Source organism: Lemur catta, chromosome 12, assembly GCF_020740605.2.
Source record: "Lemur catta isolate mLemCat1 chromosome 12, mLemCat1.pri, whole genome shotgun sequence".
Lineage (NCBI taxonomy): Eukaryota > Metazoa > Chordata > Mammalia > Primates > Lemuridae > Lemur > Lemur catta.
The window spans coordinates 20,260,088-20,284,202 of record NC_059139.1 but is presented as its reverse complement, the minus strand read 5'-3'; the positions used below and the strand labels follow the sequence as shown (position 1 = coordinate 20,284,202).

General features: G+C 45.2%; 1 protein-coding gene and 1 non-coding gene across 2 annotated transcripts in view; one reads left to right on the top strand and one right to left on the bottom strand.

The window, feature by feature from the left end:
* LOC123648488 (PDZ domain-containing protein 2-like) overlaps positions 1-24,115 on the bottom strand; it is a 190,788-nt gene that overhangs the window by 129,181 nt on the left and 37,492 nt on the right. The gene's annotated exons all lie outside the window — the stretch shown is intronic.
* LOC123648696 lies at positions 19,078-19,184 on the top strand. Its single transcript, XR_006738722.1, has one exon. It is a non-coding gene; the product is annotated as a U6 spliceosomal RNA (small nuclear RNA).

The following is a 24,115-nucleotide window of genomic DNA, read 5'->3' as shown; positions in this document are numbered from 1 at the left end:
TATGTTGGAATACAATATCCTAAACATTCAGAAATGTATAATATAGTAAGTTATGTGCTCTTTTGTTACATTAAATTTGAAGATCTAGCAACAAATTTGTTAGCTGACATTCTCAAAGTAGTAAGGAGTATAGATGATACTGAAAGATAGTATGTATCGTTTCTACTGGTGACAAAGGCATGGGGACTGCTAAGACTAGTGTACTTTGTTGCCAACATGCATTACTGAAAGAAATACTAAATTTGAGCTATAGTTCTGTTTTCTTCCCTTCCAGGTTCACAGTCCCCCTGAAATATATTCATAGAATCCAGGTGAAGATGAAGAGATGCTTAAGGATCTTAAGCAAAAGGAATAAAGAGAATCTTGTGCCTGTATCTGTCTGTCTGATCTCAGTTTGAGTGCAAGCTGATCAAATCACTCCCTTCTCTGATAGCTACTATGTTTGCCTTGTTGGCTTCTGTCCCGTGGCTTCCACGCACGTGTTTAATAAGTACTTTGGATCAAACCCTTTAGGTTGGATTCTAAATATTTCTGAAACAGATATGCCATAGTACATTCTGAACACCATCACCCAGGGTAACTAAAATCATCCCATTTCACAGGAAGCTGCCTTCTTTATCTGCGTAGGCACTTCCACACAAACATGAACTCAATATTGACACAAACCACTGACACTGAGTTCTTAACTGTTTCCCCTGCTCTGCCAGAGAGCCTGGGGCGGGCTCCCTGTCTCTTGGATCCTAAGCACCTTTTCAGGGTAGTTTTCTTGCCAAAAATAAGCAAAACTTCCCTCAGCCATGTCAACTGTGGTTCTCAAAATAAGATCCATTTTCAGGAAAAGCCAACATCGATTTGTCTCTGAATTTCAAAATTGTACATCTAAGGCATCTAGACCACTCTGCAGGCGATTTTCCCCTCACACTCGCCAAAGTGCCATGAAAGCAAAATGGAACTGAACACATCAGCCTTGGGGAGCTCATCTGTCACTCGGTTTGAACTCTCATGGAAAAGTCGCTACTACACCATGAGGCATTTCTCTAACAAAAACAAATTGTGTGAGTGTGTTTGGATCACGTGTTTACAAGAGAGAAGACAGACCTACAAATTGAGCCGCGGTCTCACACGAAGACTTTTGCTCAAAAATAGCCATGTTTCCCGGTTCATGTGAGTGACGCAAAATAACTGCAGCTGGCAGCTCTCCTCCACCCTCCCAACACACGCGCGTGGACAGGATAACAGCACTCACGTTTAGCTTTTCTTTACTTAGGCTTGCTCACCTGAAAAACAGATCTATAAACCTTGCAGTCCCACCATCCTATGATTAGTTAGTTGCATTATCTTTACTTAGGTCTCCTCCTATCCTGGTTCTGGGGCTAATAACCTAAGATATTGTCATAAGAAAGAAAATAGGTTGGAAGCAGAGGAAACCTCACAGGTTTGAGAGTCAACCTGTGAATAACAAGAGTCTATCACAGTCAATCATATCAGAGTAAAAGTGACCTTAAAAATCAGCACCATGGCCATGTGCAGTGGCTCATGCCTGTAATCCCAGCACTTTGGGAGGCCGAGGCAACTTGAGGCCAAAGTTTGAGACCAGTCTCAGCAACATAGTGAGACCCTATCTCTACAAGAAATTAAAAAATTAGCCAGGCATGTGGTGCACACCCATAGTCCCAGCTGCTTGGGAGGCTGAGGCAGGAGGATTGCTTAGGGGTAGGACTTTGAGGTTGTAGTGAGCTATGATGATGCCACTATACTCCAGCCTAGGCAACAGAGTGAGACAATGTCTAAAAAAATAAAATAAAAAACCAGCACTGTATTATTCAGTGATTTGGCCTAGAATAATGACTAACTTACAAGGTTTGATATCTTGGCTTTGAGACTGGTTAGGTTTTAGTATAACCCAGAGGTTGCTTCTGGAGTAGATGAAGAATCCACAGAAGTACTGAAACTGATAGCAGATTCCCTCCCTATTCAGAAATTCCAGTGGCAACAAATGTAATTAATTAAGCCACTAGAAGAATACAGAAATGACTAACGTTTCTCCTATTGTAATAGATGACTCCACTCACTTTTAAGATGTTAAAATTTCTGTTACCCTAATTAACTCAGTAAGAAAGTCTAAGCAGTCATAGGCATAAGAATTTCTAACGTCTCTGTGTTATGAAAACAGCAGGGTTTCCATCACACAAAGTTTGGAAGGGCCAGTAGGACCCCAATAAAATCCTCAAGCACCAAGATGTCCCCAAGTACATTTCTCAGCTTCAGTGTTTCATTCTCTTTTAACATTCTTTGACTCACTTGAGGGATAAACCAAAGACAAGCAAGTTCTAGCCTGTAAAAAGGATTGTGCAAAGAACTTAGCTTTACAAATCCAAACTGCATCCTTTATTTCTGCCACCTTCTTTCCTGCAGCACTTAGAGGTAATTTTCTGTTTCCCCTCCAGGTCTTTATTGCTCCCCTGCCAAAACTATCTTACATCTGGTACAATAAAATACCTGTGATGTTTTCCAAAGCCAGCAGCTTACTGCCAAAAGTCAACCCTCTACCCCACAGGCAGTTGTCATCTGGGAACTTAAGTCAAAGTGTTGCAAGTTGACAGCAAAGGTGGAATTTGGTAAGTCAAAGACAGGGTTCCTTGGAAGACAGACCCTCCCTTGCTGATGGAGCCAGCCAGCAGGAGAAAACAAACACTTTTGCCAAAGGGGCAGAAATGAGAGCAAAAGGCAAGAGTAAAGGATTGCTAGTCCACTGAGGGCACCATGATGAATTCTGGGATTCACGCTTTTCAGATGGGGGTCAACGATGCTACCTCTGAATTGCCTCTCACTCACCTCATGGTGCAAGGGCTTCCATTTGTGTAGAATGAATTCTAAATTGTTCACTGCAGAACTACTTTTTGGGAGGTGCAGGTGGGGAGGAGAGTTTGTAAGAATGTACGAGTTTTGTTAAAAAGGGCAAGTCTTGGGACACAATAAACAGAAGACCACTTTGTCTACCATTTAAAGGGCATAACCTGCACCCATGTTCTGCCCCCTCCATAGTCTGAGGAATCTCACAGAAACAGAGGCTTTTTACCAAATTCATTCTCAAGGGCCACTTTGTGCCTCCCTCAGACTTATCTTACTCTGCCAATTTCCAACTTGGTTTCCATCTGCTAATTTGGAAAGAAAATCAGTGTTGAAACTAGAAAGACAAAGAGATGATCCCAGCATATCTCACTTTAAGCCCACCTGATAGCCTCCAAACCCTGAAATTACCAAAAATATAGACTATGGGCTGATCCTTCTCTTTTACCAAAAAAGTCACTTTTGGTCCAAGTGCTACATTCCTCTGGTGCATGCAAAATATAGTTGGATTGATTCTTCAGGGAGAGACCATGAAAGAAAAGGCAGATCTAGAGTCCCAGGTACATGGCTGCCATGGCCTGACTCATGGCACATGGACCTTGTATCTAAGCTGAGACTGGGAGTTCACGACATGCCCTACCGAGGCCATCTGTGGAGTCCCAGCGTGGCTGCATGCCCACGCACACCTGGATTTAACAAACGAAGGCGACTTGCAGCAGATGGGCTGGCAGGGGATGGCAAAGCCAACAGAAGAGCTCAAAGTGGAATACACTCTGCCTCCTCCTCTGCCACATGCAGCCAGTGCCATGTCAATGGAGGGAAGATGCTGTCATTGTGTTTCCTGGTCACTAAGGAGAAGGCAGAGCTCCAGTCAGGACCTCCACAGTATGAGGAATTTTGGGCTACATCCCTGGAACCCACTCAGGAAATGTATAGCAATCATGTTTGGAAGTGAGAGAGTATGCTTACCAAGTTCTTACAAGAGACACAACATATATATAAACACAAAGCCACACAAAGAATCCCCTGCTGGCCACTGTGCAAGTTTTCTCTAATTCAGAATAACCGCTGTTTGCTCTTCTCTAGGTTTACACACTTTTGTAGATATATGCCCACATCTAGCTCAGTCTTTTATCCTATTCACCATTAGGAAGAAGCTGATAAACAGATGTCAGATTCTGGCTCTGTTTCGATAGCCAGGATGGGGCAGATGCTCCAGCTTTGAACACTCAGCCCCACCAACACTGTATGAAGGAGCTGGCCCATTGAGGGCTGTTCTTGCCTTGTATGCCATTTTAGTGACTGGACTTTGCCTGGTGGTTTCTGCCTCTTTCTGGGCAAGCTTGGTTGTATGGCTCAGAAGTGAAAAGGTCCCTCCTGCTACCTTGAGATACCAGGTAGTTTTAGAATTCTGACACGTAGTGCCAACTCATGCACAGGAAGAGGTTACTCAGCCTCCAATCATGGCCTTCTGGGAACCCAAAGCTGACCCTTCACCCCGGAGCCCGCCCCATTGAATCTGGCCACACAGTACCACTCCCTCTTGGGCAAGCTTGATAAATTCCCTCACGTGCTGTGATTCCTCACTGCCCCTTGCCTGAGGAGTCTGGTTGGCTTCCAGTTGAGTTTCAGCAATTACGCAAATCAGGTTTCTGACTGTGTCTGAAACTCTAGTGCATACAGGAACAGCAGGTTGCTTAATCTCTAAATTCAGAGCCAACCCCTTTTCTAAATACAAAGCTCCCATGGTAGATTAAAGGACCCACCCTCCCAAGTTTTGACAACCTGACCTGTCACGTGTACAGACGCCATCTTGTTTTCCAGGCTCTGCCTCCCATGGGAAGCCATACTCTTCATATTTTCATCCTTCCTCACTTGTTTTCATTTGTCAAACTAGGCCCCACCCCCATTCTTCTCTACTGACAGCATTCAATTTCCAAACACAGGAGGATAGATGGTTGAAATGTCCTAGAGAAAAAAATGTTATACCAGCCATTTTATTTTCCTTAGTAAACTACAATCTCCTGCAAGAAGCTTTCCTGTGTTTCTGCAATGGACAAAAAGCTACTTACAGAAGTCAGCTCAATAGCTAGGCCTGCAGTTTTGACACAAGTTAAACCTGAACAAGGTCACCAGATTTTCCTCTTCCTTTATTAGAAGTGACACTAACAATGAAATATTGTGCTGGGTAGAGGAGAACTGCATGTTCAGGGGTGAGACTGGCGGGCCTAGAGTAAGCTTTCTTAGCAATAAAGAAACATTGTTCTATGTATGAGAAAACATGGTATCCGGCAAACTTTCTATCTTTTTTTTATTATTACAAATAATATCTCTTTTTCAAAGTGGCAGCACCAAACACTTTCAGATTGTGGAAGTCTAGCCAGCATTCAGTCCGCAAATGAAGAGAAAAGAGGAAGTGAGTGCTTTGGGTAAGTTAGCAGAGTTTTGGTCCCCACTGGGTCCTTTCAGTAGGGCCCAGTCAACACGTGGCTGGTGTTGCAAATGTCTTCACCAGCGGGTTCACAAACCAGGGGAGGGGGTGAAAATTCAACCATAGGCTCATAGTTCATCTGATATTTCTTTAACATTATTGAGACCCTGCAGATATTCTTCCACTTCCTTACTCCTGAATCTACCCTTCTGGAGGCAACAGTGTCATTTAAGAAACCAAAAAGAAAACTAAGAAACTAAAATCAGTTTCCCAAACAACAGCCCATTCAAACTGTAAAGGATTTAATGAGCTGCATCAACCCACTGTTCACGCTGCTCACGAATGATATTAAAAATCAACGGGTGGGCCAGCAAACGTTCTTCCCAAAGGATCAGATAGAAAATACTTTAGGGTTTGTGGGTCACATGTGTCTCTGTCCTTTAATCTTCTTTGTTTGTTTCTTCAGCCCTTTAAAACATGAAACACATTCTTAGCTCCAGGGCCATACGAACACGCCAGGGCAAGGTGGATTTGGCCCGTGGGCCACAGTTTGCTGACCCCTGACTGCCTCCAGAATGGACCCTGGGAAGGAGCCTGTCCCCCAGCTTAGCTTAATTCATTGCAGAGAGCACCTGGGACAGACCAGCCTGAAGGATAAGAGACAAAGGGGACCCCAACACGTGGAGAGCAGGCAAGAAAGAGCCTGAGTCGGGGTGGGGAAGGTAGAGTGGGGATGGGAGGTTCCCTGAAAGACCACAGGAGGCGCTGTCCCTGCTCCCCTGGAAGGCTCCTGTGGAATGCTGAGAAATCAGAGACTAGCAATAAGGTGGCTTGCTTGCCTGAACACAGCCAACCCCCAGCCCTTTAGGACTAAAGTGCAAAGCCACAAAACCTGGCCACCATAGCGTGAGGATGACAGCCAGCCAGTACGCATTACCAGAAGCAGCTCCCACATCTGTCTTCTCAGACACGCCCCTGTGGCTAACAGGGCATTCCCCAAAGCTCAACTCAAAGAGCTCCAGCATTTAGGCTGGAAAATTCTACTGAAACAAAGTTCCCTACCTACCTCTGACATTCCCCCTCTCAGACTGACCACACAGTCCATTTCTGATCCACCCCATGTCAGCCCAATTCCAGCACACTCTGCCCACTTCATTCGGGGCACCCCACGTCACATCATCCCTGTGCCCATGAGAGACAGGGCCTGGAAGTGATTGAGAAACCCGGGCTTGAGATGGTCTCTATTCTGTTCTGCTTCTCTTTTCACAAGCCCCAAGCCTTGAAAACAGAAAAGAATGCTCTGAGATTCAGCTACAATCATGGGAAGCACAAATCAGTTTTTAAATTAGCCTCACGTGTGGCTGCAGCCCGTGGTCCCACCCATTTACTTTCTACTTCTGAGCGCGAAACGTCACTGTGACAATTTCCAACCCTCGGCACTCCCCCCAACTCCATGACAAATATTCAGGATTCACACTTCACTTTCACACTACTTTCCAATTCCCTGACTGAGACGCCGAGCAGAGGCAGCCGCCTTAATGGAGAAAACATTAGTGCATTCAGGCTTCGCTCTGGATCCCAGTCAATTTCTGGATATTTCACAGCTGTTCCACAGCCACCTCCTTTCTTACAAAAGCCAGCAAAAATTAGTGAGCACCTTGTTGGCTCCGAAATAGGGAAACACAGCAACGGTCAAGCCTGCAAATCCGTTTCTGCCTGACTTTCCTCAAAGTATTCTAAAACAGGGTGTCTGGAGTTCTTTTAGCATCTGCCAATTTTTAAGTTGGTTTTAACTTAAATGCTGCATGATTTTGTGTGACTTTTTTTTTTAAGCCACCCTCACAATAAAAACTATCATTTGGTCATTCAACTAGTAACTGATAAAAATTCTTAATTGAGAAGATATCAGCACAATGCAGGCTAAGTCGGTTTCTTTATGTTACTATTATCTGCTCATTTCTCATATGCTTTTTTTTTTTTTTTTAAATAAACCTTTGGGAGACCTGTAAGCTGGGTTCAGAGAGAAAACGCGATTCCCTTCGGCGCTCAGGTCTCCCCCTACCTGCTTCATGAGCCGATCAGGGGAGTGTTCTCTGCTGGGCCTCAGCAGCCGCTCGCACAGGCCAGACTCCAAAGTTCGCTGTGCTTCATTTCCCTTCTCCATTCAGGTCTTCAAAGTCCTGGGTTATTAACTATCAACAAAAACTCGAGCTGCGCCAGTGCGTGCTCCGACTTCCTGCCAGCTCCCCATGCTCTGCCGAGCGGAGGACAGATTCTCTCTCTCTCTCCTCCCGGCTTCACCTCCTGAGCTCCAGGGCCCCACCCACCCTCAGCACTCAGATCATTTTTCATTTATGAGTGCATCCAGCTAAACTGTGTGTGTAAGAGAATGAGCCAACCCTTGCTCTGCCAGTGTACTGGAACCCGGCTGCTAAAAACGGCTTTACTTTTCCAGGAGGATGGGGGAAGTCAGATCCTGGCAGAAGCCATGCGTGGCTTCCTCCGGCAGGTATCTGCAGATCAGCTCTTCCATCAGCAAAGCGCACACTCCCGGGCCATGGAGGGGCAACAGCTTCCTTACAGACTGCAGGCTGCTGAGGTGGGCTCAGGATTTCAGGCAGGAGACAACCAAAAATATATCAAAATGTGTATATCTCAGATGTACTAAAAATGTGAAGCCAGGATGATCAGTCAAGGAACTTTCCACCTAGTGACCTAACAACTTCACAATGAATTAAGGATGTTTTATATTTATTAAAGGGTCAGGGATTTTTTAAATTGCATTCAAATGGGTATAAAAATCAAGAGTCAAACTGTTTTGTAATGAAATTTGTTGGTAAATAAAAGCTACTTGTCATGATGACACCAAATCCGCAACTTTTCTGATCCAGCTTTTCTAAGCTCCCATCGTGCACTGCAGACCAGTGCTAGCAAAAACAGGAGTTATCAGTCAGCCTTCAGAGCACTTATCCCGATAGAATATCAGTAACCACAGAGATGATTTGATTTTTCTCTTTAAGATTTTTATCAGGAAATAGAACTTTTAAAAACAGGCTTCCCCAAACTAACACACACTTATATCTTCTACTATGTATAAAACTCGCCTTATTTTGGAGTTGAAGCAAAAAGTGTCTTTCACGATCCAAAAACTAGGGACAGAAGTTTTGAAAACCCTTTGGTCTGTGCAGGAGGTATAAAAATTTACATGCACGATTTAGATGGGAATGACATACTGTTATTACAATACTGACAAAGTCCTTTATCAGCTACACTTGTGAGGAACAAAAGAGGGGAGAACATCTTCTGCTTATTTGCAGCCATTCTCACATCATGTTTCCAGAAAGCCCAGAGGACTATTAAGCTTTTAGGATTTTTGTTTGTCTTTTTAGTCTATTCATTTATTTTATGAATAGAATTTAACCAATATGGATTTCCCTCCTATGATCTTCATATTGTCATAACCAGTTAGAATCACCATGGGAAATTCTTCAATTTGAAAACTTAAAAAAATTTTCCACATATAAAAAAATTGATGGCTTAGTGTCTGGACTTAAGCTTTAGTGGTTTTTGTGTTATTAGATGGTTAAAATGTCTCCTAAAAACAAAATGCTATGCATTTTCACACATGCCCAAATGGGTTCTAGTCATCCTAAGGGCCCAACACAATATCCTTGGAAAGAAACAAAAAAGGTGATCTACCTTTTATAGATGAGACAGGGAAGACACAAAGCCATTGGCATACATGGTATTTCACTGACAGGGCAGAGAGTTGACAGGAGGATTAGTACTTAGTCTCCAAACCCAAGCAGGGAACCCCAGACCAGTCCAAGTGTTCATGTGCAGTCCTGAAGCCTCCAGGTTGATCATGTGGGCGATTTCCTGGGACTCACCTTCCTAGTTCAGGAGAGTTAAAACTAAGAAGAAAGAAGTATGCTCTTTAAATTTTTTTTTAAGAAGTTGGAAAAAAAAAAAAAAGGTTAAAATTTTCTTGGCCCATGACCAAACTGTACAGTCCTAACAAGGTAGCATTTGCCTATAGAGTATTCTCTCCAGTATTAGTTTGTGACATCTGTCAAAAACTATGGTAAAACCAGTTATTCCACCTCTCTTTGCCCCATTTTCTCAACAAAGGGCGGATAATATCTAAGATATAGCTTTGCTTTAAAGAGAATTGCTGCTACATGTCCTCACAAAACTAGCCACATAGCATGTTCCAGAAGTCAGCAAGTACACAGACCACCTAACCATCCAAGAGTTCCAGGAAGATGAGTAAAATTGCCCACAGTAGAAGTCTTGAGGTCTGCCTTCTTCTTGCCCACTTTGGTTCCTGGGCTTAGGAGACCACTATGCCCTCACCCTCTATGACCTGGAGGGACCCTAAAGATCACTTAATTCTACCTTCTCATTGTGTGGATGTGGAAACACAGGCCCAGAGGGAGATGAGGCAACTTGCCAAGGTCACAGGGCACATCAGTGGAAGTACTAAGGTTAGAACATGGATCTTCCTCATGCAAATTCTAGGGCGGCACCAAGACAAGACACATGTCTTCATAGACAAGACTCCAGGCAGGGGCTCAGTAATGGCTCTGCAGCTGGTCACAAAGCCCAAACTCGGGACACACCCAAGACTCTCCCAAGAGCAAAAGCAGAAGGGTAGCAAAGGGAACATTAGAAGGGCAAGTAGCTAGGGAGTGATCCTAGCACACCCCAGCAGAGAAGGGGATCAACAATATGGCAAATGCCCAAGGACAGCCTGAGTATATACCCCAAAGAACTGAAAGCAGAGCCCAAAAGGATATTTGTATTCCGATGTTCATAGCAGCGCCATTCACAATAGATAAGAGGTGGCAGCAACTCAAGTGTCCATTGATCAATGAATGGATGAACAAAATGTGGTGTACATATACAATGGAATACTATTTGGCTATAAAAAGGAAATTCTGGCACATACTACAACATGGATGAATCTTGAAAAGACACAATGCTTAGTGAAGTAAGTCACAAAAGGACACATATTATCTGACTTTACTCATACGAGGTACTTAGAGTGGTCCAAGTCACAGAAACAGAAAGGAGAATGGTGGTTGCCAAGGGCTGCGAGGAGGAGGAACAGGAAGTTCTTGTTTAATGGGTATGGGGTCTCAGCTTTGCAAGATGAAAAAAGCTCTGGAGATGGGTGGTGGTGATGGCTGCACAGCAGTGTGAATGTACTTCATGCCACAGAACCGCGTACATAAATGGCTAAAATGATAACTTTTATATTAAGCATATTTTTTAAATAGCCAATGGAACCTGGATTGTCTTTATAATTTCCCATTGGCCAGTTCTGTGGCTGTCACACTTCCTATTATTGAAGTCACAAAATGAAAAGACCATCATTTGCCATAAGGTAAAATTCATAAATGACCCTTGAAAACGGGAAGCAGTGAAGTTTCTTTCTCCCCTTTCCTCATCTCCCAGTTAAAAATAACTCACAGAAAGTTACGAAAGTAAACAAGGTGCTTGGGTTGTTTCCCCGTTCCCTGATGGGAGAGGATAGTGTGGATGCCGATGGGGCAGGTTGTGCAAGCAGGAAGAGCCCTGGCCTGCAGCTCCCTCCCGACTTCTGCCACGGACGCACGGGGCTCGAAATCCCCCTCAGCAAGCCCAAGCCTCTCCTCCCATCAGGCGCTCCTGGAGTTCACACCCTCTCCGCCTCACTCAACGCTGGCAGCGTCTGCTGATGCCATTATGCTTTTGGGTCCTTAAATGTATGTGGATCTGTCTCTCAGCTGTCAGACCGCCCAAATAGATGGTGAGCCTCTGGTGGACAGAGCTGCCTCCAGCTCTCTGACCAGCTCTTCTCAGCCGGTTGGCGGGATCTGGAGGGACACCAGCTTCTCCCTGTCTCCCTCTGTCTCCTGCTTCCTGGATTAGGCCCTCTACTTCCACAGCTACAGCCACCAAGTAAGAGCCACCAACTCTTCAGTCTCTCTTCTGAGCTCAGCCTCAGACCTCCTGGCCACCTCCGGCCGGGTGTCCTGCAGGCACCTCAAACTCAGCATGTCCTAAAACCCATTATTACGCTCTCCCTCAAACAGGTTCCTCCTCCTGCGTTTCCTCTTCCAACTAATGCCAACCCCCAGTCACCGCAAATGAGTCATCCTGGACTCCTCTCTCACCTGCCCCCTCTCCGCAATCAGATTTTAGGGCCCTGACTCCAAACTGTTCTCACTTCCTCAGCTGTCTACCCCTCCCTCCCATCTATCCTGCACACAGAGGTATCCAGCGGCAAACACATAAGATCTGCTTGAAATGCTCTAAGTTTCTCACAGCTCAAATGATCAAGCCTGAACACTTTTGTACGGTGTCTAAGACTATTCTTGATCTAGCCCCAATGCTCAGATCGTGACACCCACACACAGACGTGCTTCCACGTACACCAGTGATTCTCAACCAGGAAGACTCTTCCCCACATGGGACGTTTAGCAATGTCTGCAGGTGTTGTCAGCTGTCACAACTGGGAGGGGCGGGGATGTTACTACTGGCATCTAGTGGTAGAGGCCAGAGATGCGGATAAACATCTGAATGTGAGAAAGCTCCCCATGAGCAAAGAATTATCTACAGCATGTGTCTCATGGAGTTTTAGAAGGTTATAATATATTTATTATGAGTGTGACTGCTTCCTGCTCTAGGGTCTGCAAGCATAAATGTTGACAGGATGCAGAAAATTAAATAAATAGGAGAGAAACAGGTTAGACAAAAGCAACAGGAGATGCTGGGACAGGAGCCGGCATGCCCGCTCCAAGGCATTCAGATTCAAAATTCCAAACACAGGCCAGGCGCAATGGGTATTGGCTCACGCCTGTAATCCTAGCACTTTGGGAGGCCGAGGCAGGAGGACTGCTTGAGGTTAGGAGTTTGAAACCAGCCTGAGCAAGAATGAGACCTAGTCTCTACAAAAAATAGCAAAATTAGTTGGGCACGGTGGTATGCGCCTGTAGTCCCAGCTACTCAGGAGGCTGAGGCAGGAGGATTGCTTGAGTCCAGGAGCTTGAAGTTACAGTGAGCTATGATGATGCCACTGCACTCTAGCCTGAGTGACAGAGCATGACTCTGTCTTAAAAAAAAAAAAATTCTAAAAACACTGAGCTGAATCCTGCAGCAAGGTAGGTTTCAGCTTCTACCAGGCTTCTGGGCTAGGTTGGAGGCTGTTCTCCTCTCTGGCACTTGTTTCACTGGAAGTGCCAGCTCAATATTTATTGAAAAGTTTCCTCTTATATTTCCCTTCAGAGCCCAGCATACTTCTAAGTTCTACCAAACAAATGGAAAAATAAGACAAAACTCTCTTCATCTCAGATCCTTAATACAGTTTCACTGTCATTTTGAACTTTCTTTTCTTTATAAGTTTTCTAATGACCTTAATCTAGTTTTTCTAAAACCACATTCTATATTGTGGGGAGATGCTCTATGGAAGAAGTTCTCCATGGTCAGGCAAGTTTGAGAAGCATTGTTTGCTAGCTCTTCCTTTAACTGGTGTGTCCAAATCTTTATCAAACAGTTCCCACCCCCACCTTTTTATAGTGTAATTTATTAATATAAATGACCAGCGCTTTGAGGACTTTGCAACATATTCTCAAGCATTCTCGTTGGCCGTCTGACTTGTGCTCCCTTTGGTACAGGGCACTCTTGGTCCAAGCTTTGGTGTGTGCGGAGAAGTCCCAGCTCCGCCCACTCAGAGCCCATGTCTGAGGCAGAGACCTGTTCTCTCCGCCTCACATGTTCTCGTCCCCGTATCTTGTCTCCTCACTCAGTGAATGGAGGCACGTTGAAATGGTGACGTTTTCTTCAGGAAGGAGCCACCCTGGTGAGACGGAGGGAGGCAGGGAGGGCCTCGTGATGGAAGGGGGGTATAACTGAACAGGAAGTGCACACCGCTGTGCCCCAAGGACCTGAGTGCTGGGCAAGGACACGTCTCTTAGGGGCCAACTTTTCAGCATTGAAGTCCATGAATGAGGATTGGGTCAGTCCATTCAAAAAAATAAACATATTTCTTCCGGACATAGGTGGAGAAAAGGACCAATCACTTTTGGGTGAGGAAGGTCTAACTTCAGAGGGGCAAAAGGTCTTTATGACTTACGTCACTAAACACACCTCTGACACATCCTCCCGGAGGAAGCTGGGCCAGCCCACACCCTGGCTTCAAGGCGTGGGCGCCTCCCGGGTCCCCCCTCCCTGCCCCAGGCCAGTCATCATCTCAGTCCCTAGATGACCTCTCAGCCCCACTTTGGAGTCCAGCCTGTCCGTCAGTCCAATCACCCCTTTGAATTGGGGGTAGTTTCCTTTTTCATAGAAATGGAAACAGTTTTGGTTTTGGAAACTCAATCCAGCCCCACAGCATTTGAACTCACTCCCAGGAATCCTGCTGCAGATCTGAGGACCCCCAGGGACAGGCTCTGAGAATCAGTGGCAACTCACTTTCTACTAGGCAGGGGAACAAGTAACTTCCTGAGCCAATGTCACCAGCCAATTTCAGCCCGAGAATTCTCACTAATGGCTCTGAAGGCCGTGGGAGCTCTAAGATATCAGTGTTTGTAAACATTCCTACAGACACTTCCCCGAAGCTTCAGTGTGCGATACCGCTGGTGTCCATGACATCAGCTACCTCTCAGGACCAGAATCAGACAAATAAATTAACAAGAGTCTCCTCTAAGCACATGTGCTGTGCAGACTGGCTGGGCAGATGAGAAACTGTATGTGGGAAAAGACTCCCTAATACAACAACACAGGAGAAATGTGAAGCGATTAATACGGGCAGTGAGGGCCCGAGGATTTCCACAGGGAGGCGTCACCCTGGGCTACAGAATTGGAAGCGACTTCAGAAAAAAGTAGGACTTCCCGGAAGCCTTAAAGGCTGTCGCTTGGCTTTGACATCTGCCCCACTTCCAAGCTTCTCCCCATCGCAGATAAAAGCAAAGCGAGCTACTCCTCACGGTTGCTGCACCTGGAGACAATTGTATTCTAGCTCAGCCCACCTGACTGGGTGCCGCAGAGTGAGCAGAACATGCCAAGTGGCAGGCGTGTTGAACAGGCATTCCAGAAAGGACTGCTGCCAGCCAGGTTTGGGTTAAACTGCTGCCCACGCTACTTGGAGCGCATGAACTGGACAGCAGAACAAAGGCCACAGTCACAATTCCACTAAGACTCCACCCAAGGAAACAAAAACTGTGGGGAGAGTTTGGAAGCTCCAGTCCTTTATATTTTATTTTTACTGCATTGATACCGATACTGTCAAGTAGTGGAAGTGTTGCCATTCATTTGGTTTTCAGAAACTTATGGTGATGTGAATGTTTGCCGCAGAATGACTTCACTGAGCGTGGTGCGTCTCATACACTGCACTCAGTGGAGGCGTGCACGTCAGATGGGTGGGAAGCAGGGACAGTTCTAGATGTTGTTCCCATTCGACAGGAGAATGTGCTTGAATCTTGGGTCTGGACCTTGCCAAGGTGCTCAAGTGGCCCAGGGCAGTTGCTGATGCTGTGCTTCTCCAAGGCTCCTGTACAAAGTCTACATTCAACAAATATTCCACACCACCGCGACTCGGCTGCCAGTGCATTTTAGAAGGGCTGGTGAAATTTCTGTGAACTGAAATTCAGTGTTTTTAAGAGAAGTTTCTGGGGCTCGTCAACCACTTCCCTCCCTGTCTCCCCCTCCTGCTCTTCTGTAAACTTAACAGTAGCAACGTTTAGTTCCCAGAGTTTTAAAAGTTTACTGCATCCAGGGTAATCCAGAGTGTAATTCCCAGATCTCAAAATAATCCCTCTTAAAAAAATAAAAAACCAGGCCCCTAAGCTTCCCAAGTCTCCATTACGATTAAACATTATTAGAGTCTTTCTTACTCAAGTGGGGAAGGGTGGAGTCAGGCCCTTGGAGGAAGAAATCTATCAAAAACCACATTATTCTCAATGACATGTTTGGGCTCAGAGCTATACTTGCAAGGTATTTCTCGTCTTTACCACGAAGAATCTCCTCTTGGAATCCCATATGGTTCTGCAGTGGTAGGAACTTGACTCACAAAACCACAGCTTTCGGAAACACTGGTGAGGAAGTTGGGTCATAAATGGAAATTTCGTTCTATGAGCCTCCAAACAATCAGTTACTTGTTTTCCTCTTTTTCCCACAAGAAGAATTTCTCTAAATAATTGGAGGAGATTTCCCATGGGAATCAGGCAATGGTGACTTCCAGGTCTTAAACTTTATCTAAAACAGTTTAAAAACAAAAGACACAAGAATGTGCCTGGCTGGTCTGTAACAGTGCAAATTCTGGCTATAAGAACAGTCTCAAGGTGTGAAACTCCTAGTACCTTAGAGGCACGTGGGCTCGCTAGGTAGAGCCTCTTTGGTTTGTACTTAACCAAGAATGAGTGGTCCTCCCAGCATTGACCAGTTGAAGCTTAAATTTTCACTACCTACGAAAGGAAGTTTGTGAAAGGCCTTCCTAATCTAAGTAGCAAGAATAATATCAGACTCAGTAAGAAAATAAATTGGGTTCAAGAGCTTCAAAGACTATTTTAGCTACAACCACCCGTACACAGTTCACACGCATGTTTCCGAGTGCCGACAGAGGGCTAACCGCTTCAGAGCACCGCAGGCTGACAGCAGAGAACACGGAGAATTTTAAATCATAGATGGAGGAGGGCTGGGACTCAAATTCCCAACCAAATCAGGTCTGCCTGATTCCAAATCCTAAGTTCTTTCCTCTCTGGCACCAGGCTTTTAAAGTGTCCCCCTTGTTGCGGAGGATGTAAGTGAGTCCTCTACGAGACCTGTTAAGGGGACAGCATACTTTGTGAAAAGAAAGAGAGCGCGTGGATGTTTACAGTTTTATCCATAATCACCCAAACTTGGAAGCAACCAAGATGTCCTTTAGTAAGTGAATGGATAAACAAACTGTGGCACATGCAGACAATAGGGTATACGCGGTGCTAAAAAGAGATGAGCCATCAAGTAATGCAAAGACAAGTAGGCAGCTGGGAGTGGTGGCGCGTGCCTGTCATCCCAGCTACTTGGGAGGCTGAGGTGGGAGGATCGCTTGAGTCCACGAGTTGGAGACCAGCCTGGGCAACACAGTGAGACCTCATCTCCAAATAAATAAATTTTAAAATTTATAAAAAAAAAGACATGGAAGAAACTTAAATGCATTATTATAAATACTAAGTTGAAAGAAGTCCATCTGAAGGGGCTATATACTGTATGATTCCAACTTTACGACATTCTGGAAAAGGCAAAACTATGGAGACAGTAAAAAGCTCAGTGGTTGCCAGATGTTGGGGGGAGGGAGGGAAGAACAGGCAGAGCACAGAAGATGCTTAGGGCAGTGGAGCCATCCTGTGTGATACTATTGATGGATACACGTCCATTATATCTCTTTCCAAACCCACAGAATGTACAACACCAACAGTGAACCCTAATGTTAACTATGGACTTTGGGTTATTAGGAAACGTCACTGTACGTGCATCAATTATAACAAATACACCACTGTGGTGGGGGATGCTGGTAACAGTGGAGGCTGTGCATGTATGGGGAAAGGAGGTATATGGGAAATCTCTCTCTTTTGCTCAATTTTGCTGTGAACCTAAAACTGCTTGCGAGACAGCGCGCATGCGCAAGCTTCTGTGCGACAACCGAAGGGTTAAGCGCAGCATTTCTGGCGCACTAGCTATGTGCATAATAAGTAATATTCCTAAGCCTCAGTTTCCTCATCTGAAAACATGCAATGCACTTGCAGAGTTTTTGCTAAAATAGGAATGTTTTAGATCATTTCAGTGCTAGCCACAGACTGTGGTTACAGTGAGTCTCAAGTAAAACCTACTTGCTCCCCTTCTGTTCTTCACATTGCAGTTTCCTCTGTGCTGTTTCGGCTTATTTACATCCCTAACCAAATTATACATGGCTTGTCCTGGTTCCAAAAGTTCCCGGCTTAATCGAAAGTGACAAAGGGGAAACTGGGAAACGAAAACATAGCGCTCAGCGCACGGCAGTGTTAAAAGACTCAGCAGTCAGCACTCAGTGGCTCCCAAGGGGGCTGCCAGCTTCAATCAGACCACTGGTTACCTGACAAGAGAAGGAAGCAGGGAACCACACGCCACCCAGGATTTTCCCGGAAGATACACCAAACACCCACTCGGAGTTGCACTGAAAAACATCCTGGTCATCTTTCCGGGTAAGTGTCATCAACCAGTTCTGGGGCTTCCTCTTGGAAGAGAATGGCACTTTTCTTCTTAGGAGTGGCACGAGATTCACCTTTTTTATTTTGCGCATTATTTCCTGGTTAGGGACGAGCCAGGTCTTTTTTTTTTTTTTTTTTTTGAGACAGGGTCTTGCTCTGTGGCTAGAGTGCAGTGGCGTCATCACAGCTCACAGCAACCTCAAACTCCTGGGCTGAAGCCATCCTCCTGCCTCAGCCTCCTGAGTAGCTGGGACTACTGGCATGAGCCACAATACCCAGTTAATATTTCTATTTTTAGTAGAGATGAGGTCTCACTCCTACTCAGGCTGATCTTGAACTCCTGGCCTCAAGTGATCCTCCTGCCTACGCCTCCCAGAGTGCTAGGATTACAGGCGTGAGCCACCACGCCCAGCCCTTTTTTTTTTTTTTCTTTATTGATGAAGAAATGGGAGAAAAAAAGAAGTGTCATTCCTAAAGCTACCCTAAAATTCAGAGGAGAAGCACAAACTAGCATGATTAACTATACTATTTAAAAAGAAAGGTTATCTCTGGGAGAGTCAGAACTCAGGAGAACCATGGGCATCTTTTTCTTTCCTTTCCATTTTCTGACTATAATATACCTCAAGGAAGAATTCCAAAATACCCAAAATGATGCCCGTGAATCATTTCCAGATGGTCCTTTCTTCATCTTAACTTCCCAATCCTGGGAGCCCTTTGTACTCACCCTAGTTGGTTCCATGTTACATGTAGGGAGTTGACATTTCCAACTGAATGTGCCAGAGTCCTTCCACCCACCCAGCTCAGTGCCTCTCCGTTCCCCATGGCCTTGTCTTTAGCCTCGTGGGCACCTCTACTCTGAACTCTTGGGAAACCCTCCCAGAATTTCTGTTATCTTTTTATATAGCCTCCAGTGGAAAGGGATCCTATTTTTTATTTCCTTGGCCACAAGTTTACAATATTCTCTACTTGGCCAAGTGTCAAATGCAATAATTGTCCTAATCCTATGGCTACCAGGGTTTTCTGGATCCAATGCAAACTCCTAACCATGGCCAACAAATCCTTCAACTGACCGACCCCATCTTCCTTGCCAGCTCCACCCAGTTCCCTGCATCTTTCATGGCAAGCTGCCGTGCATCCCCACCCTTGTTCAAGAGGCAGTGCCTTCACCAGCCTCCTGCCACTCATGTGAGCGTGTGCTTCCCCCATTGCACACAGTGCTATGCAGCTTATAAACAGTCTCACACAAACTGGGCCTGCCATGGAGACAGCACAGGGTCCCTCAGTAAATACCGACAGATGTTGGTAGAAGACTCACTCCTCTATTCTATGTCACCCTCAAGTAATCTTCCCCCATCAATCCTGTAGTCCCCTTCCTTCCCCAGACATCTGGAACGCTAAGTTTTACCTCTAGTTGAATGAAATGCTCTTGCTCAGGAGCTAGGCAGGTGGTTTCTGCATTAGCACTTTGCAGATTTCAAGGCCTCCAAAGAGTTAGAATTGGTCAACACCCAGGGATTCTTAAAGAAAACAACTGGACACGTGCAAGGTCACAGCCTTGCAAAAGTGACATTCAAACCAGAGGAAGCCATGCTCACTTTGGCAACACATATATTAAAATTGGAACGATACACGGAGGATTAGCATGGCCCCTGCACAAGGATGACATGCAAATTCGTGAAGCGTTCCATATTTAGATAAAAAAAAATAAAAATAAAAAAACAAAACAGAGGAAGCCCAGTCTAAAAATAGATGCACCTGAATTAGGACATCAGAGGGACCAGAAAGGCATAACACTACCACACCTTGCTCACATGGCCTCTCTCGCTGGGCTGGGATAGCTGGTGGCCCAGGTATGAGGCAACACAGAGATGAACAGGCACACTCATTCACCTCTTGCTCAAAGGCAATCGGGGACCCAGTGGGAGCAGAAATCAGGCCTCTACACCTGACTGTGGGCACACAAAGGCACTCTACCCGGGAGGGGTGACCCCATTCCACACAACTGCAACTGGAGAGGAGAAGCCAACCCTTGGATGCAGCCAGCTGTCTCTGAATGACACCCAGGGAGCCTGGCCTGCCAGGGGTAGGGCAGCCAAAGCCACCAACACAGACACCAACACCCTGCTCAAGATGAACTAATGATGAAGCCTTTTTATTTTGTAAACACAGTGTTCTAAATCTAGAAAATGTCTAGGAGAAAAAACAAAATGAAAAAATAAATTCCACTATTAAAAAAAAGCCCAAACCATTGTTTACCTTCCATGGATTCAGTCTTTAGACTTTATGAGCGTTTGCAACCAACAAGAGCACACATGGGCCCTCATACCCCACATTCTCTCTCCCACCACCCTCCCAACACATCAACCTCCCTGCCAAAATCAACCTCCAATAAATTCTCCTTGAAAACAAAGGGCTCCAAATAAAGGGTTTCTGAACAAAGCCCTGGTCTGAAGGGTGCAGTGCAAAAAGGAAATTTTCCCCAGACAGAATGGAATGAGGACTAGGCTCAGAGAGAAAGGCCAATACTCGTTAACCGGTCTGCATACTACTGGTCTACTTTTCAAAAACATATCTGAGAATAATATTTGTCTCTAGAAAGGATAAATTGCTGAAAGAAAAAAAATTAACACACACACAATCAGAATTGCCTTTCTCTCACATCCTTGCCCCTGAGTCTTTGAAACTCTCTGGCCTGTATACAGAGCAAATAAAGGAGACCCCTGGCCTTGGGGTTCATTGCCTCTATGGGGAAACCCCCCAGCACAGAAGGTCTGTAACTGGTTAACTGAGGAGTCTGAAAAAAACCAGGGGGAGGCCCTGAGGCTGAATCTGACGCAGTGAGGGCCAAGGACGACACAGGCTCATCATTTTCTTTGCCTGGACTTGGTAACAGCAATCTAATAAAATCTGGTGATTTCAAGTGAAGGGTGTTTCCCCAGTTACAGTGTCAGCAACAAGAGGGTAGGTGCCATCTATTCCCAATATTTCATTGCATCACTGCACAGTTGTGGAAACACTGACATCATTTTTTTTTTTTTTTAAGAAAGTAATGGTATTCAGCGAAGGCTCCTTAGAGCTTCTAAAAGAAATAGAAATTCACTTCCAAAACTTTGCCTCTCTGACAGTAACGAGGTACGTTTTTGCCACTTAAAGCTTTCTCTGCGTCCTACGTTACTGAACTGAACCTCTGTATACACTGATCCCCGCCAGGCTCACTGTAAATATTTCATGGTGCCTCTTTTCCCCTGCAAGCACACGTCAGAATTACTGAGGCTGCTTCACCAGCTTTCCACGTCCATTCTGTGTTGACAACTAGTCCTGTACACAGTGCAGCTTCAATTCCAACGGAACTGCTACTGGCACAAAAACCACTGAACTATTGCCTCTATTTCTTCATCTAAGAAAATGGGATTAGCAATAGCACCAGATTTCACCCATTCTCATATTTACATTTGTCCTCCAAAAATTTCACAGTTGTCCCCTGAGACATGCACCATCTACTCATAAAATTTTCCTTTTCAAAACGAGATCCTCGTGTTAGGATCAGAATTGACATCACTGGGAATGACAATACAATGAACTTTTGTTACTAGTCATTTTAATACCAGTCATTTTAATTTAAAAAATACTCCAAATTTTTAATGTTTTGGAGCTGCAAGGGCATGTGCCACCTGAACTGAGAATTTTACTAGCTTTTTAACTCTTGAAAAGTTCATCCTACACTTTGCAGTTGGGTTGGTAGCCACTGAAGAGTTACAGACATTGACATTCAGAGATACAGGGAATGACATCTGGCTCCAGCTCTCAGCAGCAGAGAGAGAATGCTAGAGGTGGGGGTGGGAGAAAGTATGGAGAATGACCCAATTAAAATGCAAATGTTCCTCTGCTTGTTGCTGCTAAATGAACCCTGAAGGAAAATTAATACATGTATTTCAAGCCCCTGGCAAAATCAAGACTTCAAGATAACTAGAAAAATGCAAACTAAAATCCTTCATGACAACTTTATTTGTAATACTGTGTAAAAGTTTTAAACCCTAGTCACAGTGAGCAAGGGTGTTCAAGGAATAGATTTGGTTTTCTCCCCACCCCCCCACTAACCCACTCATGTTGAATTACTTAAACTTTGATCTGCTTATTCACCTGATGATGTAAACTACCCACATAATCATCAAAGAAGGAAAGTCAGAAACCCACATTGACAGCAAGAGCCAAGGGAGAATGGCCTTACCCAGCGGGGCTGTGGCTTCTAGAAAGGACAAGAAGTTAACATTAAATTATGTGCAAGACACTGTGTCCAGAGTTTGAGCATTTAATTCTTACAATAACTATTAGGGTCTTAGCATTTATGTATTTTTTTCAATTTTACAGACTAGGTAACTAGTCAGAGATATGAATTCAATTTTCCTGAAGTTGCCCAGTTGACATGCAGACCACGGCTAAATCTTAGGTTCCTTCCCTTTTGTACCATTCTTCTAATCAACATACTTTCTCCAAGTCTCCGTTATTTTCAGAACTTGGGCCTACACATGATGCTTTTCTCAAAAGCAATTGAAAAGCTATAGCCCAAAAGAAGGCTGTGATGTTTTTCTCATAAAGAATAAAGATGTTGGCTAGGCACGGTGGCTCACGCCTGTAATCTTAGCACTTTGGGAAGCTGAGGTAGGAGGATCGCTTACGGCCAGGAGTTGGAGAACAGCCTAAGCAAGAGTGAGACTTCGTCTCCACAAAAACAGGAAAAAAACTAGCCAGGCATGGTGGGACGTGCCTGTAGTCCCAGCTACTTGGGAGGCTGAGGCAGGAGGAGGATAACTTCAGCCCAGGAGTTTGAGGTTGCAGTGAGCTATGACGACTCCACGGCACTCTAGTCTGGGCAACAGAGTGAGACCCTATCGAAAAAAAAAAAAAATGTATAAAGATGCTCAGCTTTTGCTCAGTTGTCACTTTTGTTATCCTCTTCATGCTCAGGATATGAGATGCAGCAGATAAAAGTCTGAACTTCAGAGAGAAAGCTGGGAATGGAAGGTTACGTTCCTCACATATGAGCTCCAGCTGGTGTACCGGACTTCAGGAGGCAGGCTTCCTCCATTAAAACAAAACGTTACTTCAGAAAACATCATCATGCTAGAGAGAAGCTTCCATGGAGTGAGCTTCCTTTGAGTAATTTTCTCACGCAGGACCCCCGGGTTAGTGGCACTGTTGGCCACACCAGCTACAGGAGAAGAAACAAAATAAGGGGAACCTTTTCTAGTGTGTGAATCGTGGGGTTTGGTTATACTCAGATGAGCACGTAAGTGTCACTCAGCAGTTCAGTCTGTATCCACAAAGGCACAAGATATTGACGCACAAATGCTACCCATCTGTTATGGTCTGAATGTTTGTGTCCCCTCAAGATTCATACACTGAAATCCAAACTCCAAAGTGATGGCATTAGGAGGTGAGGCCTTTGGGAGGTGATTAGGTTTTGGGGACAGAGCCCTCATGAATGGGATTAACGCCTTTTAAAAGAGGCCCCAGAGGGCTGCCTGGCGCCCTCAATACGTGAGGACACAGCAAGAAGGCGCCATCTATGAACCCGAAGGCAGAGCCCCACCAGACACAGAACCTGCTGGTGCACTGATCTTGGACTTTGCAGCTTCCATGCTTTCAGCAGTAAATTTCTGTGATTGATAAACCACCCAGTTTACAGTATTTGTTACAGCAGCCTGAATGGACTAAGACACCATCTGATCTTTGTATAGTCGGGGCAAGGTAGGGCCTAGGACAGTGGTGGTAGCCGGGGAGTTAAGTGTGGCAGACACTGTAAATTGGTCCACTCAGTCCCTAGTTAGTAGAAAATCTTTCAAAAACCACATTTCCCATATTCCCTTGCAGCCAGAGTGCAGGCACATGAGCTCTTTTCACCAGACACGTCCCACTGTGACCTGGACACAGGAGTGACTGGGAGGCAAGGGCCACCCACCGTGACCCAGGCTTTCCGATGAGCACAGCAGAGGAGGGACACAGCTCTGGTGTTCCCTCCGGGAAGTCCTGGGGACTGTACAGTGAGCGGAGGCGGCGTGGCTTGTCTGCTAGAACAGTCCCACGGTGTGGTTTGGCTCTTTTCCTGGCTCTATAACATCCAAGCCTGATTCTTGGTCCTTCCCAGAAATTCTGTGAACCATCTAACTAACAACCTTTAATACATCCCTTTCTGCTTCAACTAGCTACAGGAATTTCTGTTGTTTGCAGCCAAAAGCCCTGCCAGGCTCAGCAAAGAAGGAAGCAGAGAAATGAGAGGAAGCTGGAAGGGCTGTTGGAGCCAGCTGCCATGGGCAATGCAGTGCCCAGCTGCTGCGAGTCAGGGGCTCCTAAACCCAGTGCTTTATGCCCAGCGGGGCCATGTGCTGTCAGCCACAGGGCACGGGCTTTAGAGGTGGGGCTGCACAAAGGTTGAAATCTCAACTCTACTGTCAAGCTCTCTGTATATTGGGCTGGGCAAGTTTCTCATCCTCTGAATCTGCATTTACTCATCTATAAAATTAGAACAATGGCACTTTCCTTATACGGTTGCAGAGAGAATAAAACTAGTCAATATATGTAAACAGCCTAGGACAGTGCCTGGTGATTAGTAATTGTTTCAGAAATA